The sequence below is a fragment of the Beta vulgaris genome, chromosome 7, assembly GCF_026745355.1.
Source record: "Beta vulgaris subsp. vulgaris cultivar EL10 chromosome 7, EL10.2, whole genome shotgun sequence".
NCBI classification, from domain to species: Eukaryota; Viridiplantae; Streptophyta; class Magnoliopsida; order Caryophyllales; family Amaranthaceae; genus Beta; species Beta vulgaris.
The window spans coordinates 49,289,961-49,297,498 of record NC_079208.1 but is presented as its reverse complement, the minus strand read 5'-3'; the positions used below and the strand labels follow the sequence as shown (position 1 = coordinate 49,297,498).

At 32.4% G+C, this 7,538-nt stretch overlaps 1 long non-coding RNA gene across 1 annotated transcript; it reads right to left on the bottom strand.

Annotated features, from left to right (window-relative positions):
• Positions 1–5,039: 5,039 nt before the first annotated feature.
• On the bottom strand, positions 5,040–6,088 carry LOC104908668 (uncharacterized). The gene is made up of 2 exons (XR_792216.4): positions 5,656–6,088; positions 5,040–5,476 (listed from the first exon to the last, which is right to left on the bottom strand). It is a non-coding gene; the product is annotated as an uncharacterized LOC104908668 (long non-coding RNA).
• Positions 6,089–7,538: the final 1,450 nt, after the last annotated feature.

Sequence of the window (7,538 nt, the reverse complement as noted above, 5' to 3'; positions counted from 1 at the left end):
CAGTAAAGTTAATTAGTTCATCTGACCAAACCACTCTTCCTCAAATTTGTCCCAAACTGCATATTATTAAATTATATAAAATTAATTTTCACAACAATAGTTTGTCATCTCTACATAAAAGTAGAACTATAAAACACAAAAAAAGAGAAAGGTTTAAAAGAATTACCCATTAACATTTGAAGTGAGAAAACTAGGAACACACGATCCAAAATCTTCGCTTTGAAACATTTCTCTATATTCTCCAAAAATCAAATAATAAAAATATGATGAACCACCTATAAAAATGACCAAGAAGATGAGGTGCTAACTGGTAAGAGTGAGATATGTATTGAAGTATAGCTGGCTCTATAATTTAGAATGCATAGACTCGGAAGTTGGGACATAATATATAGGTAGATGAGTTGACCTTTTGTGTGCTGCCAATTTCTACCTTTTTGAATTAATTAAAGTCAAAGACATTAATGCCTCTAGGCTCTAATTCTCCAACCATCTTAAAAGTGAAACAAGGTCACTTTCTTCTCACTTTACGGCTATTGATATATGATGATGCATGCATGGATGCATGGATGCATGATGCATCAAAGGCAAATGGGATGAAATTGGAACGAGTGTCCAAACCCATCAAATTTTGATTTGAAGCGCGTGGAAATAGATCAAAGAAATAGTAGAAATAGTCTTCGATAATTTGAGTATATACGTACTATATAGTACTGTGGGTATTTTAAAGGTAAAAGAGAAAATGTTTCAAGTTGATATCGAGCGTTTACTCCACAATAAATATGTTGGGTTTGGTTGCTCATATGCAAGTATAATTGAACTGATGAGTACAATCTCATAAATATTATTCTGAGTATTAGACATTTTAATTTGTCGGTTAACTCGGTATATACATAATAGGCATTTAATATTTCAACCCCAATTCCCAAATTGAGGATTTTATTTTTAGGTGGCATTATCATGGGTCAAATTTTTGAAGCTAAAATTTTCATGAGACTTTTTCATTCTCAATAGCCGCATAACATCAACATTTGGCATACCATTTCTACCATTTTTTTAATCATTTTAAGATATGCAACCATATCTTGATGAGGTATTATGGGTGGTTTAAAAAAAAGTAGACAGGAAACGAACATTTATGAATTATGAATTATGAATTATGAAAATAGAAGATGATGATTGTAATCAAGTCATTGATGTCCTTCTGCGAATAAATTATGCACCTATAGATTAAACAATGAAATGACATAATCTAAACAATCAAGACGATTGTGTTACGACTCAAATTTACAATTTTACATTTGAAATATAAATGCATTAATAAATTAATCTACAATCTTATATTGATTCTTATAGGGAAAAAATTGTTTATAAACAAGATAATATTTCTATTTTTAAAAAATTTAAAAATATATAATTTAAAGTACATATTAAATGTATCTGTGTATGCCTTAGATCTTATATGTTTTGTTTGATAAAAGAACATAGAATTGCCCCTTGTATCGAGATCTGTACTAGAAACCGAAATCATAAACCAATCATAGTTAGTAGCTAAAATGCAATAGAACGATGAATATTAAAGCCACCCTAAAACAAAACTTTGAAGCCTTTTTCTCCTCCAATAGATAAAATATATATGTATATAAATAGAGAACGTATTGTGTCGGACTCGTCCGACCATAATCTTGGTCGGACGACTTTCAGGTGGTTCTAATTTTTTTTCATGTAGTCTTCATTTTTTTTCAGGTGGTTCCAATTTTTTTTCAGGTAGTCTTCATTTTGTTTTCAGTTAGTCTTCTTTGTTTTGCAGTAGGTTTTTGTGCTTCAGTTAGACTTACCTGGGTTTCAGTTGGTCTTTATTCTTTTTCAGGTAGTCTACATTTTTCTTCAGGTAGTCTTCATTTTGTTTCAGTTAGTCCATTATTTCTTTCAGTTGGCCCATTATTTCTTTCAGTTGGTCCAACTAAAAGAAAAGAAAGTCCAACTGAAAGAAAAGAAAGTCCAACTGAAAGAAAACAAACTCTAACTGAAAGAAGAAGAAGAAGAATACCTGAGCAGGAGTAGCCATGAGTACAGGAGAATCGAACAAATCTAAATACGGCGGAGTATCAGAATCGAGAGGTCTATTAAGAAACGTTTCGGGAGAATTAGCAGCAACTGAAGCGAGTTTCTTAAGAAACGGGTCTTTAGGGTTAATTGGAGGAATCGGCATTCTAACACTATTTCTAGGATTCATTGAGCAAAATGTTGTAAAACTTCGTCTTCCTGAATTAACTGAGGATGATATTGAGCAAGAAGCCATTGGAACCTGCAAACAATTCGCCATAGCTTTTTTTTCTGTGGAAGTTTATTGTTGATGTAGTTCAAAAATGGAGTTTTTGAGGGGAATTTTGAGTTTCTGGTTAATCTGCTGAGAGTGAGAGTTGGAGATGATTGAGAGTTTTGGTGGTTGGGACCCGGGCTGTTTTCATTTGAAAGTACTGGGCTCAGCCCGTCTGACGAGAATATTGGGTCAGACGATCTGACCCAATACTTTCACATATAAATATATTAAAAGGCATTCCTAAATAAGAAATGGTATCATGTGGTGGCGCTCTTTCTAGGAGAGTTTTTGTTCATGTAATCCATGTACAATAAAAAATAAATTAGAAATTGCATAGTATAGGTTTTGATCTCATGGCCTCAAGTTCATATATATATATATATATATATATATATATATATATATATATATATATATATATATATATATATATATTAAAGTTTTAATCAATAGACCAAGTTGCATTTTATGTTATCATTTTAAAGTACAATATTGATAAATGAAAATTTTCCTTATCTGGATCATAGCCCGAGCCTAAAAACTAGTTTGACTCCAAAAGGCGGTATATTTCTATACATATTATTAAGACTAGGGGTACAATGTTTATAAATATTCGACCCGTCGATCCGATCCAGCAAAATTGAAATTCGATCAGCTTCTTTTGTGTTGATTTATTTCGGATCGGATATCTAAAAAAATTCGGATCGGATATGGATCGAAAATTTTCATTTTCAAATTCTCGAAAATTTTCATTTTCAAATTCTCGAAAATATCTCAAACATGCAGATATGTTTGGATATTTTTTGAATACAATTCGAAATATTCGATTTTATAATCGGATATCCGAAAATATTTGGTTTCATAAACGGATATTCGAAAATATCCAATGATCCAGTCCAATTCTTGAGCTTTTCACATAAAATTTTAAATATTCTAATCACCGGATATCCGACCCGATATTTTGAATATCCAAAATTTTTGTATTAGATTTGGATCAAACTTTCTCCGATCCGAAATTTCAAATCGGATGCACAAACAATTACCACAAATTCATTCATGCATCCATCCAATTTCTAACTAAAGCATATAAAAAATGAATACCCCTAGCTAGTTAGAGCAACGGGTGCTATCTTGCAAAAGAGAGGGCAACAACCACATTAAAATTATCTTCTAGTGACGTACATTTGATATCCAAAAACTGTTCAGCAACAGTAAGACATGTGGTGAATGTTGGAGTAGACCAAAAAAAGGTTGTATAGAGTCGAATCTAATATGTACTTTACTAAAAATCGATCCTTATTTACCAACCACACATTGTTTAACCAAATCTAATCTCTTTTGATTCATTCCTCAAAAAAAAAAAAAAAGACAATCAAACAACTTTCCATCATGATCGTTGTAGATCGGATCATCCATATAATATATAAAGGAAAACTCCAAACATTTGGTATCCTTTGTTGGAGTACAATGTGACACTCAAGAAGGGGGAGTGAATTGAGTGACAAAAACTAATCGTTTTTCGCAAAAACACTGCTATAGCACAGTGCCTTACACTGTGCTATTCACTCGTAAATTCTCCGATTTATGTTTTTGCGAGAACTAACTTGTACCAAAATACGAAAACAACAAATTCAAATAATAGACACAGGAAATAACGTGGTTCAATATCACTTCTGAGATCTACATCCACACAAACAAACTCTTTTATTATTTGAATCTTAAAATATCAAACTCTTGACACAATATGATTCCCCCACTACTAACTCTAGTAGTGCTCCCCAACACTTAACTCTAAGCGTTGCTACTTTCTATAATAATTGAAATTACAGAAAGAATAAATCCTCAAAAATGTGCTTCTTATTCAAGCAAACACAGATGACATTTACCAACGTTGTATAAGTAACCTAAGCTGACTAGAACTCTGTGCCACACTCTATGCTTTGGAAATGAGTTTTCAACTCTCAAAATCTCCGAAATCAAAAATCTAAAAATGTGAGTTCATATTCTGAATTTCTATCCCTTTTATAACTTATTTTCATAATGAAAATCCTTCTCCAAGATATGATTATCTTTTATTCCTAAGATTAAGGGATAAAACTTTACCTTTTTTAAAACATTTATTATCTTTTATAAAAGCGGATTTTTTCTTGATAAGAATTCTCCAAGTCAACTAGTAATCAACTTTTATCTAATTTATCTTATTTTCTTTATTAAACTTTCTTTTGTTTTCAAAATTCTTTTATAAAATGTTTTCTTTAAATCGGTTTTTACAATCCTATTTTTGAAATCAATTTTTATAAAATCTTTTTTTAAAAAAACATTTTCTTTAATAAACTCAATTTTGAAACTAGAACCATCTTTTCATATCGATACATAAAATAAATATACCTACCTATTTTCTGAACTCTAAGAAAATAGATAACAATCCTAATTTCACATTTTTAATTTAGCACAAGGTTCCAAAACTTTACATTGCATAATTGTAACTAAGACTATAACAAATCTAAACTTAAGTTCTTTAATCTTTCATGAATGTCTAATCTTGATGGCTTTCTTGAATCACTGTTACACACATACATGTTATGTCATAAATGGGCTTATCACCATCAAAATTATATTAACTTAGAGTCACAACCAATTGCCCATTTTTTATGATGACAAACAAACAATATTCCCCCCCCCCCACACCCAACCAAACATATGCATCATTAATCACACATTAGGAAAATAACATATAACTTCACTCATAGCATAATCCAACAAGCACCAATAATCACCATACAAAAATTGACAAAGAGTACCAAAGCTACACAAAATGAGAGCTAGAAACCAAATGTTTTAGTAGCTCAAAGCCTCAAACAGTGAGAGACTAGTGATGCTGGTGCTACAGTGATCCACCAATTCACAATCTTCACAAAGTACCAAAATGCAACCATACAACATCAACAAAAAAAAAAAACATAACCCAACATCAAAGATCAGTATACAGGAGGGTTAAGGAGCATTGGAATTGGAAAGGGCGGACATGAGTTCCCGATGCCGCTGTCTCGCCAACCGATCCTGAGCGCGTTGCCGAGCAAGAAGCTGCTGAAGCAGTTTGTTCATATAGGCAAGTTCCTCCTGCATTTTGAGGCACCCAACACACGCCTCCTTATGCTGAAATCCAAGAAAATATTTCTTTAGTACTAAGGGAATCAGAAAGAAACAAAAATTCACCACGATACAACCAAGAGGCCGGAAAAATTCGGTCGTGCAAAACTTTCGGCCTTGTAGAAGGGCAGAAATTTTCGGCCTCTTGGTAGGCGTGGAGGTAGAAGGGCGATAGGGGGATTTACCTGCAGAGGAGAGGCGGCACTTCTTGGTGGTCTTAATTTTCACCATTGTTAGGGTTGGAGAAAGAGAAAGAGAAAGAGAAAGAAAAGGAGGGAGAAGGTGAGGGAAGAAGAGGGTTTTCTTGCCCGAAATTTTGAAATGAAAAAAAAAACAAAGGGGGTGACACGGGTTTGGTGATGAGGGGAATGTAGGCTACTGGGCTGGGGTTAGGGGTTTTGAACAAATGGGCTGTTTATTTTTTTTGTGTGTGGTGATATGGCTTGGAGGGAATAAGGGTGAGGAAAGGGGTTGCAAACTGAAATTCATGAGGGCCTTGAACGTTTAAAAAACATTTGATAAAAATTTTGAAATAATTGTGTTTATTGTCAAAGCAACATCACATTAATTTGTAAAAATTGTGGTACATATATATGGTTTTTTCAAGAAAATTTATGAAGCAACTTAGGTGGATACTATTAGAAAGCATCAATAGCTTTGTTGTGAGTCCTAATATAATTTGAGAGACATGTTCTCACTTAGTTTTTCAAGGGTAATATTACCTTTTTCTACATGATAACGCAAAAAATGATATTTTATTTCAATGTTTGGTACGTGAGTGTTGAACCGGATTCTTTGAGATATTTATTGCACTTGTATTATCACACATAATTGGCACATTATCAATCATAACTCCGAAATCGTGAAGTTGTTGTCTTACCCACAATACATGTGCATAACATGAGGCAGTTGCAACGTATTCAACCTCGGCAGTAAGAGTTGTAATTTTTATTACTCACTCTAATAATTTAGGATTTATGTACTCTCTTTTTTCATACTGGATTTTTGGGTGCTCGTCGTTTGTGGATTCTTTGCCTCGGTTTGAGAATTTTTTCCCAAGTTAAAATGTGTGTCTATCTACCTACATTATTCTATGATGCGTGTAATCAAGTCATTGATGTCCTTATGAGAATAAATTATGCACCTATAGATTAAACAATGAAATGACATAATCTAAACCATTAAATCGTTTGTGTTACAATTCAAATTCACAAAATTTTTCATTTGGAATATAAATGCACTAATAAATTAATCTACAATCTTATATTAATGTTTATAAGAAAGAAATTATTTATAGACAAGATAATATTTTTATTTTGAAAAAAAAGTTAAAAATATATGATTTAAAGTACATATTAAATGTATATATTTATGCCTTAGATCTTATATGTTTTGTTTGATAAAGAACATAGAATTGCCCCTTGTATCGAGATCTGTACTAGAAACCAAAATCATAAACCAATCATAATTAGTAGCTAAAATGCAATAGAGCGGTGAATATTAAAGCCACCCTAAAACAAAACTTTGAAGCCTTTTTCCCCTCCAATAGATAAAACTAGCTTTTCATGCACGCGATGCGTGCAACGACATTTCCCAAATCAAACCACTACTCCACCATTACCATACCTATATTTCTGAATTTCACGTAATATTTTTTTTCTCTCTATTCAATTGAACATCATCTTCATCAATTTCCCCCAATTCAAACCACACACTCGATTTTTTTCTCTCTCTATTCGATTACGACCGTCGATTATTAACTAAGGATTATCTCAAGCAAGTTGCAGAGTTGGTTTTGGCGGTCATGGAATTGGCTTTCGCTTAGCCCGTCATGGATCGCCGAGTTTGCTTGTGGTCATGGCCCAAACTCTGTAGTTTATGTTGAAATTCGATTATGGGCATAATTTTTTGATTTTAATATATGGGTTTAAGTATTTTTTTGATTTCCCCCATATTCGAGTTCTCATATTATGTCTCAATTCTTTTTAATATTTGTGCACGAATATTAAAGTTATATCAACGAAATTTGATTTTTTGATTTTAATATATGGGTTTAAGTATTTTTTTT